The sequence below is a fragment of the Microcebus murinus genome, chromosome X (genome assembly GCF_040939455.1).
Source record: "Microcebus murinus isolate Inina chromosome X, M.murinus_Inina_mat1.0, whole genome shotgun sequence".
NCBI classification, from domain to species: domain Eukaryota; kingdom Metazoa; phylum Chordata; class Mammalia; order Primates; family Cheirogaleidae; genus Microcebus; species Microcebus murinus.
Window position 1 is genome coordinate 94,505,062 of NC_134136.1, and position 9,910 is coordinate 94,514,971.

The 9,910-nt window shown below is 44.1% G+C and overlaps 1 protein-coding gene across 1 annotated transcript in view; it reads right to left on the minus strand.

Annotated features, from left to right (window-relative positions):
- The window catches only part of ADGRG2 (adhesion G protein-coupled receptor G2), a 107,738-nt gene extending 101,927 nt beyond the window's left edge, over window positions 1-5,811 (minus strand). Inside the window, exon 1 of the mRNA XM_075999297.1 lies at window positions 5,696-5,811. The gene's annotated coding sequence lies outside the window, so the exon portion shown is untranslated. The remainder of the gene's footprint in view (window positions 1-5,695) is intronic.
- Between the last annotated feature and the right edge of the window lie 4,099 nt (window positions 5,812-9,910).

The following is a 9,910-nucleotide window of genomic DNA, read 5'->3' on the forward strand; positions in this document are numbered from 1 at the left end:
TTAGGCTTTCAATGAAAAAAAGAAATTCAAGCAGAACAAGAAATTTTTAAATTAAACTTTAGACTTTAGCAAGCTAAAAATGGAATGAAACCTCCTGAAGATAATTACATTAGCTACTGGAACCCTATAGCAAGCACAATACTTAAGGGTAAAATATTAGAAGCATTCCCACCCAATTCAGAAATGAAATGAGGTAAAAATATTGGAGGAAAAACCCCTATACTATTGCCATTTGAAGACATTTGATTGTCTATCTTGAAAATCAAAAAAAAAAAACAACTAGAAAACTATAAGAACTAAGAAAAATTCAGTAAAATGGCTTGAATATAAGACAGAGCTATAAAAGAAATTAAGCAGACTTCCAATTCATAACTCATGGGTGCAAAGTGCTATGTAGCCAAAATGTTTGTACCCCTATGATATTCTGAAATTTAAAAAAAGAAAAAATAATAAAGTAGAAAGTGAAAAAAGTTCTAAACTTAAACAAACAAAAATTTGTATGAGTGACACTCATTTTTACCTTGAAACATACACAGGCAATATGCAGTTTACCTTAAATATTTCACTATTAGAGGTGATTTGTTAATTATGAGAAATATTGAAAAAAAAATTTTTTTTGGTTTAAAATTCACCTGTGCATACTATTGCTTTCATGTTTATGCTTTTGCCAAGAGTCAACGATCATTTTTTTGTTCTGGGTTTGAAGATGATCCTTATGCTAATAAACAACTCTAATAAATTCTTATGCACAGGTTTCTGATTTAAAAAAAAGAAATTAAACAGCCTGCCTACTCAATAGTATAGGAAGTGAAATGGGGGGAAAAATAGAATTTCTAAAAGCAGTAAAAATTACACACGCAAAACAATCTAGCAATGCACCTAACAAGACCATGTAAGACGTACAGAGTGGCATTGGCATAAGGACAGACATATAGATCAAGGGAACGAAACAGAGAGATCAAAAACAGACCCACATTATATACAGTCAATTTTTGACAAAGGGGCCAAGAAGATACAATGAGGGAAAAGCAGTCTTTCTATATGGAAAAAAGTGAACTTGACCCTTATTTCATATAAAAATTAACTTGAAATGAATTTACAGACCTACATAGAAATGATAAAACTATAAAATGTCCAGAAAAAAGCACAGGAAAATATCTTGGTGAAATTGGGGTATACATATTAGGTTACTAAAAATGCTATCCATAGAAGCAAAAAACCTGATAAATTAGCCTTTATCAAAATTAAAAACTTCTGCTCTTCAAAGAAACATCATTAGGAAAATTAAAAGGTGAGCCACAGAGAACTTGTATGAGGATATATAAAGAACTCTCATGATTCAGTGATCAGACAAACACGATGAGGAAAAAAACCCAAACACTTCACCAAAGAAGATATACAAATCACGAAAAAGCATATGAAAAGATGCCCAACATCATCAGGGAAGAACAAACTAAAACCACAGATAGATGCTACCATAAACCTGCTGGAATGACTAAAACAAAAGAAAGCAGCAATACCAAGTGCTGGCGAGGATGCCAAGTGACTGGATTTCCTATACATTGCTGGCGGGAATGCAAAATAGTATAGCCACTTCGGAAAAGTTGGACGGTGTTTGATAAAGCTAAAATTACTGTACAACACAGTAATCCTACTTCTAGGTATTTACCCAAATGAAACGAAAATGTATATTCACACAAAAAGCTGTAGGTGAATGTTTATATTGGCTTTACTTGTAATCACCAAAAGTTGGGGAATGGATAAACCATGGAATATTACTCAGAAATAAAAAGGAATGAATTATTGATCCATACAACATAGATGAATCTGAATGCATTATGCCAGGTATAAGAAGCCATATTCAGAAGGCTACATGGTATAGTAAGTCATTCGTATGACATTCTGAAAAAGATAAAATTATAGGGATAGAAAACAAATCAGTGGTTGCCAGGGGCTGAGAGCCCTAGGAGAGGTTGACTAAAGAAGTCAACAAGGAATTCTTTGGAGTGGTGGAATTCTTCCATATCTTGATATAGTAGTGGTTACATGGCTGTATGCATTTGTCAAAACTTCTAGAACTATACATTAAAAAGTAAATTTTACTGTAAATAAATGATACCTCAATTTAAGAAACATGGAATAGACTCAAGAATTAAACAGATTTATGAAATGGAACAGAGTGTTCACCAGAATCTTACGTGATTGAGGGAATTTACTTTATAATAATTTTCCCCAAATATTGGCCCATTTCTTAAGTTCCACTACCCAGGACCTCATACCATGCCCCCAAATAAGTTCCAAGCAGATTAAAGACCTACACATTTTAAAATCCATTAACATTTTAAAAGAACTTTTTTTCTGTCTTGAGGTAGGAAAGCCCTTTCTCAGTGAGGCATAAAAACCAGCTCCCAGGTTTTTACTAAAGTCAGAATCCCTCCTTTCTATCTTCTGAACTATTAACATTACAGAGACACATTCCCCTCTCTCCTTTTTATAATTTAATTGTGCTCTTCCCAGTTTGTATTGTGTATTTGAAAGTGACTTGGCACTCTCAGGCAGCAAAATGGAAAAATGTGTTCAGTTTCATCTGTGCAGTGAAAGCACCAAGAACATATGGTGATGTCCCCCCACCAAGTCCCCACAAGGATCACATCAGCCATGGAAAATCAGCTTCTTTGCTGGCTCTCCCTAACACCTGAGCAAACTCACTTTGCCATTTCTGGAAGGCTGTTCACAGTACTAAAAACATAGCGGCTTTCCTTTCCCTGCCAAACCTGCCAATGAAATGAAGTTCCATTTCTCAGACTTTTTCTCCCTCTGCTGAACAAAATCATATCCATAATTCGAGTTCAACTTTTTCTCTTCCACATTTCCAACATTTTTTTTTCTAGCAAAGTACACACACCTGGAATCTGTGTGTTTGGGGCAAGATTTATTCATCAGACAAAACACTGATGCTGGTCCTGCATTTCTTCAGTGTTTTGCAATAGCTAAATTTGCTCTGTCCACCTTTTCATGAAAGTCACCTTGCAGGGATGTGGGAATGATAAAAGCAGAAGGGAATCTGATCAGGGCTGGCATCACGCTGAGGTCCTGTAAAACAATACCCCTGAACAGCTACAAAATTTGGCCACTTTTTGTTTTCCAGTTTTGCATTTGAGCTGTGAATCAGCCAAACCAAGCAACGAATGTCCAGCTCATTTTAGATCTTAACTAAGCAAAATTCCATGAGACGCCAAATAAAGTCTTTCCAAATGCTTTGGAAATAACATACAAATCTTGTCAATTAATTTACAAATTATTTCAACCTCAAAATTGTATTGTCTATCAATAATCAAGCTCTTAATAATTTGTTAGCTATGAATATTAATAAAGCGATCGATTTTGTCATACCATGCATGCCTGGGGTTATACTCATAGGCTTGCCTCTTCAGGTAGCCAAAGAGAAGTTGACAAAGATTGGAGGAACTGCAACATCTAGCTAGTCTTCCTTTAATAAAACTTTCACCTTTAATAAAACTCTTCACCACCTACCAGCTCAAACACTGATCAAAGAAATGGATCCTTTTTCCACCTATGGTGACAATTAGACAGGATCAGCTACAAAATTTGTGGGGCCCAGTGCAAAATGAAAATGTAAGGCCCCTTGTTCAAAAACTATTCAGAATTTCGGCAATAAACCAAGGGCAAGTTGCATGCCCATGGAGCCATCTTTGCTATTAGATAATGTATTTGCCTAGAAAGCTGGTAAGAAAAGTAAAGTGTTTTGCTATCCAATGAGTAGTGAAGGAAATCAAAATATTTTACCCCAAAATATATTTCTTTGATATATTTTGGGATGGCTGTTTAGAGAGCCAGAAAACAAAAGTAACCCTGCAAATCTGTCCTTTGTGGGGGAGATTTGCATTTGTAGAGAATCTGCAGACACCTTTAATGGTCTGAAAGAAACATTTACTTTCTCTCCTCTCTGAGGGCAGCTACCTGTGTGGTTTTGTTTACATAACAAAGACCACCTTTGCAAGCCAGGCCACCTCTTTCCCCGTTCCTAAAACCTGTTTTTGGCCATGCTCAGAGCAGGCATTCTTTCACTAACCTCAAGCTGGTATATATTGTACCTCACTGGGGGGTTGGGGAATCACTCTGTGATTCTCCCCGACTGCACGTTAATAAATTTATATGCCTTTTCTCCACTTAATCTGTCTTTTGTCAGTTAATTTTTCAGCAAACGCTCAGAGGGCGAAGGGAAAGTCTTCCCTGGGCCCCTCCAGTAGCAACCGTTTTAATGTGCGTGTCTGGGGACAGAGGTGACAAAGAGGTGGGGTGTATATGTACGAGGTCTGTCCGGAAAATATCCAGCCATGTAACAGGAAAAACACCGTTCTCTTTATATTAACCATCGCTGGATACTTCCCGGACAGACCTTGTATAGACAGTAAAGTCTTAGGACCTCATCTCCGGATAGCCCACTTTTCCTAAGGTTTTCCGCCTGTTGGACAAAAGGTACTTCTGTAGGGCCTGCCACATAAAGTGTGGTCCACGGAACGACAGCAGCAACTGGAAGCTTGTTAGAAATGCAGACACTCGGGCCTCACCTTCATTTGAGGCCAGTGCAGTGGCTCACGCCTGTAATCCTAGCACTCTGGGAGACCTAGACAGGCAGATTGCTTAAGGTCAGGAGTTCGAAACCAGCCTGAGCAAGAGCGAGACCCTGTCTCTACTATAAATAGAAATAAATTAATTGGACAATTAAAAATATATAGAAAATATTAGCCAGGCATGGTGGCACATGCCTGTAGTCCCAGCTACTCGGGAGGCTGAGGCAGAAGGATCGCTTGAGCCCAGGAGTTTGAGGTTGCTGTGAGCTAGGCTGACGCCACAGCACTCTAGCCCAGGCAACGGAGTGAGACTCTGTCTCAAAAAAAAAAAAGAATTCATTTTAACAAGATCCCCAGAGGATTCTTGTGCACAGTACAGACTAAGAAGTGTCACTGTCGAAACTGCCACGGAAAACCTGGCTCCTGCTTCCTCTGGCTCTCAGGAGGTCGGCCAGGTCTCTTCTCCCCTCTCACTGCATATACAGTTCCAGAGCCTCGAAACTCAAATCTCTGCCCAAATGCGCTCCCTGGGGACCACCAGCCTTCCCCTTCCCGCAGGATCACCCCCGGACTCCGGGCTGCTGCTCGGTCCCTCCGCGCCCCAGGCCACCTGTTCTGGGCCCCGCCAGGTGGTGCCGCGCCCAGCCGTCGGCCCGGGGCGCGTTCGCGCTCCGCAGGCTCCGCCGCACCCACGGCCCTGCGCGCCGAGCCGAGTTCCCGGGTCGCGTCTCGCGCACCGCCCGCGCCAGTAAGGCTCGTGGCTCCGTTTCCCGGACGGGTGGGGAGAGCTTGAGTCCGTTTAAAGGTTCTGGACACACACGTCTCCCCTCGGAGCCCCCTTTCCCACGGCGCGCAGTGTCCCACCCGCGGGGTGCCGGCAGCCCCCGGGGCTCGGCGCTTTGCCCCTGCCCTTCAGGACGGCCCCGGGCCCCGCTCGGAGCCGCAGCCGGGCGGAAGGAGCGTTCGCGCCGCCGTGCCGTCGCCCTCCAGGTCTAGACGCTGCGCCCGCGCCTCCCGCGCCCCGTCGCCAGCTCTCCGGGCTAGCTCTCGGGAGCCCGAGGGGACAGCCCCGTCCCGACGTCCCGACGCCGTGCGCTTACCTGCCGGTCCCGGCCGCCGGGCTGACTACTGGCGCCCTCCGGCCCTCCTTTTCCCCTTTCCCTCTGGCCGCGTCCCTCCTCCTCCTCCCTCCCGCGGGCTGGGCGCCGCCCCCGCCGCTCCCGGACGGCTCGCCCGCCAGCTCTCCAGCTGCCCGGCGCGGCGTGGCGCGTCCTGCGTTCGCTCGGCAGCCGCGAGGCTGGGCGCGGAGGTGGGGAGCGGGCGGGGCGCCGAGGAGGAGGGAGGGAGCCAGCGGCGCGGCCGGCCGAAGCCCAGCGGGGAGCTGCGGGCTCGCGAGGGGGGCAGAAGTGGGGGCCGCGGGCCCGGCTGCCCACCCCACCGTGGCCGGCGCCCCGAGACGCTTCCGGGCGCCCGGGCCCGCTGGCCTCTCGGATGCTGGGTGTGCAGCGCGGCGCGCACCTCCTGGGGGACCCCAACCTCCACACCCAGCGGGTCACCTTTAGGGGTCGCCCTGGTACCCAAATGTCTGTTCCACCACTTTCAGCGCCGCGCGCTGTGATGGGTAGGAGTCCCAAGGTCGAGGTCGCCCCTGCATTCAGAATATTCCCGAATGCAGAGATCACTTGAGAGGGGAATTTGGAGAGACCAGTAAAAGAGAAATGTCCTGGTAAAGGATTCAGTTCCGTGGTTTCCTGATGAAGAACATAATACACAGGGGACCTAGAAACTGGGATCCCCGGCGTTCTATCTGCAAGGGGGCGGAAGGAGCGATATGAATTGATTTATCCCTGGTCCCTTCTACAGCTTTTCTCTGTCGGCAACTTCTCACTCTGCGCGTTCATCGAAGTAAAACTAGCTCTGGATAAGACTCACAGATCACCCCATTTTACAGATGGAGAAACGGAGGTTCGGTTCTACAATACGAATTAGTTGTAGAGACCAGGAAAAAAATAAGCGCTCTGAATTCCCTCTCTGACTCCTTTTACCGCCCTCCCCGCTTCTCTTCATAGTGAAATGGCACCTGGATTTGCAAAATGCTTTATCACTTTAAAAAGGCACAGTTCTCTTTCGTTAAAATCTGCAGAATATACCGTTTTTATTCAGGACCAGAACAAAATTCTGGATTCTGAATTGCATTCACAGCCCTGGAGACTTGATGTTCATAAAGTACAAATCTGCAGAGAACATCTTGACTGGCTCTGCCATATTAGACACATCATGGGCGAGATACATACACCGCTTCGCAGAAGGGGTTCAATTTGTTTTGCAAACACCCATTTATTAACAGTCACAACATTCTAGCTGGATATATGAATGGACGGTGTTTTCAGAGAGACTTTTGACTGGTTGGATTAACAAGGAGTAGAGGTCAAGAAGCTCATCCAGGTCACTTAACAAGTTAGAAGTTATGATAAGAGGAAAACGATGTATTTAATAAACAGACTCAGTGTTACTCCAAGGGGTTAAATGATTTCCGTTTGAATTAACTTAACACTTACATTTGTTTGACTTACTATAAAATAGTCTTCATATCCAGAATTCTCCTAAACTGCTACTGGGAGTGTAAATTGCTACAAGCATTTTGGAATACTCTTTGGCAGAATCTATTGAAGCTGAGCGTACAGGTATCATATATATGGCCAGTAGTTCCCCTTTCAGGTATATACTCAACACGAATGAGTGCATATGTTTACCAAAGGATATGAACTAGAATATCGTACCAGTACATGTGTAATAGCCCCAGATTGGAAACCACCCAAACCAAATGTCCATCAACAGTGGAATGGATTGCAGACAATGTGGTGCTATAGTCACAAAATGGAATACCAGACAGCAATAAGAATGCATGAGCCACTGCTATGCTGAATACAGACCAACCTCAGAAACAATGTTGAGTGAAGGAAGTCAGACACAAAAACGTAGATACTGTATGATTCCATTTCTATAAAGGATAAAATAGGCAAAACTAATCTATGCTGTTAGAAGTCAGGATAGCAGTCTCTAGAGGAACTGGACTAGAGTAACAAGGGAGAATAAGAAGGGCTTAGGGGGTGCAGGTGACGTCCTGCTTCTTGATCTGGGCGCTGGTTACATGGATCTATTATGTTCATGAAAAATCAATGAGCTGATCACCTAAGATACGTGTGCTTTTCTGTATGTATGTTTCACTGCAATAAAAAGTTAAAATATGTATATCTCATTTTAAAAGTTCCTTGGTTTTCTAAAATTAAGATACCAGAATAAGTATGCTTTTCCTTTAAACAAACTTACTCTTAGTGAAAAAAAGCACTTTAAGGAAATATGTCTAAAACACACAAATGAGACAGCCCTTACCCTAAAATTAAAAATTCGTATTTTGATACACTTCCAGCCAAACTCATTCTTCTTGACATACACTCCCAGATCCATAGAACTCTGACATAAGGACTTACAGAAGAGGAAAAGGGCTGGGACAAAGGAGGGAACCCCAACCCTCTGGCCACAGGGCTCTCTGCCTTTCTAAGAGGGGGAGCCCTGGTCATATGCCTCCTACACAGGTACTGTCTGGTGACATAAAGGGAGGCTGTGGGTGCTCAGGATTTGTGGTTAAATATTTATCCAAAGTCTGTGGGCTGATGGCCCAGCAACTGGAAAGAGGGTGACTTTGGTTCTTGCCCCACAGAGTCTTTGAGCCAGTGACGAAGCTTGATCTGCAGGCAATGAGCAGTCAGCAAACATGGCAGAGACAGAATGGGGGTGGGGCAGAAGTCCTTGTCTCCTTGCCCACTTCCCACGGGTGGATCTCTTAGTGTTGGCTCTCAGCAAAGGGAGGCGGAAGAGGCTCCTCAGTGCTCAGGCCAAAGCTCTTAGAACTTCAAATGCAATTTACCTGTGGCCAAATAATCCAGAAATATACCACACGATGGTCTCCAACAGATTCATTATTTCTCAAGGGAAACAGAACACAAAGAGAACATGAGACTCAGATGTAAGGCAAGACAGTGCAATAAGGATCTAGAATAATGATAATAATCAACTAACATTGCTAGATCTTTCCATACTTTATACTTGATGTCAGGAAATCCTCATGGCAACCCACTGAGGACTGTACAGCTAAGGAAACCGAGGCACAGAGAGGTTAAGTAGCTTCTCTCAAAGGTCCACAGCTAGTAAGTGGTAGAGCCAGGACTAGAGTCAATCAGAGTGTGACTCTCGAGCCCCAGCATTCTTACACCTGGCTATGAAAGGTAGAATGATGGGAGGGCAAAAGCACCAGACAATCAGGAAATGAGGGGTTTGGTGTCTACCAGTTTTGCCACTAACTAATCAGTATTGTCATTTAGTCTGTGTTTCAGTTTCCCCATTTGTAAAATACATAGCAGGTGACAAGTTCAACTGAAACTCCAGTGATAATGCCACGGGTTGGTTTGGGGTGTTTTAGGCCCCACATAATCTCCATCAACACTCTCACACCCCAAATAAAGGCTATCTAATAAAAACAGTGTACTATACAAACAAAACAAGAAAAGTCCCCTGGCCAACACAACCCTAACTTCCCACACACTTGTAATCAGATGACCATGCCTGAATCTCTCTTTTATGGAAACCCTACAGCAACAGTGTTCAGAAGTTTCTTCTGGCTTACGTCATTCATTCATTCAACAAACATTTATTTTATGCCTATGGTATCAGTAAGGGTAGCCTAGGTTATGCTGCAGTAACAAACAACACTTGAAATCTCAGTGTTTAATGTGACAAAGCTTTATTTCTTACATTATGTGTGCATCACAGGTTAGAAGGGGGTTTCTACCTATGCAGTCACTCAGGTATCCAAAAGGCATCCTTCTTAAACCCTGCAACTTGCTGATCTAGAGGGAAAAGAGAGCTGTGGACCACAAGCATTTAAATGCTCTAGCCTAGAAAAATGATGTATGTCATCTCTGCTCCCAACTATCAGCTGGAACTGAGCACATAGTTGCACCCAGGAACAGAGGGCTAGGAAATGCAGCCCTACAAGGGCCCCAGAATGGATGAGTTGGAAATATTTGGTGAACAACACTACCACACCTCCTACTATGTGTCAGACCCCGGGCAGATGAAGATGGGCAGGAAGCGGTCCCAGCCCTCCAGGCCCTCACTCACAATCAAACCAGAGAAGTCTCTGATGATGCAATCTAGACCCAGGTCTAGACCCAGGTCTGATGCAATCTAGACCCAGGTGTAGGCTTTGGTGGATCTAGATGAGAAACCAATCACTGCCAACTGGAGTGAAGTCA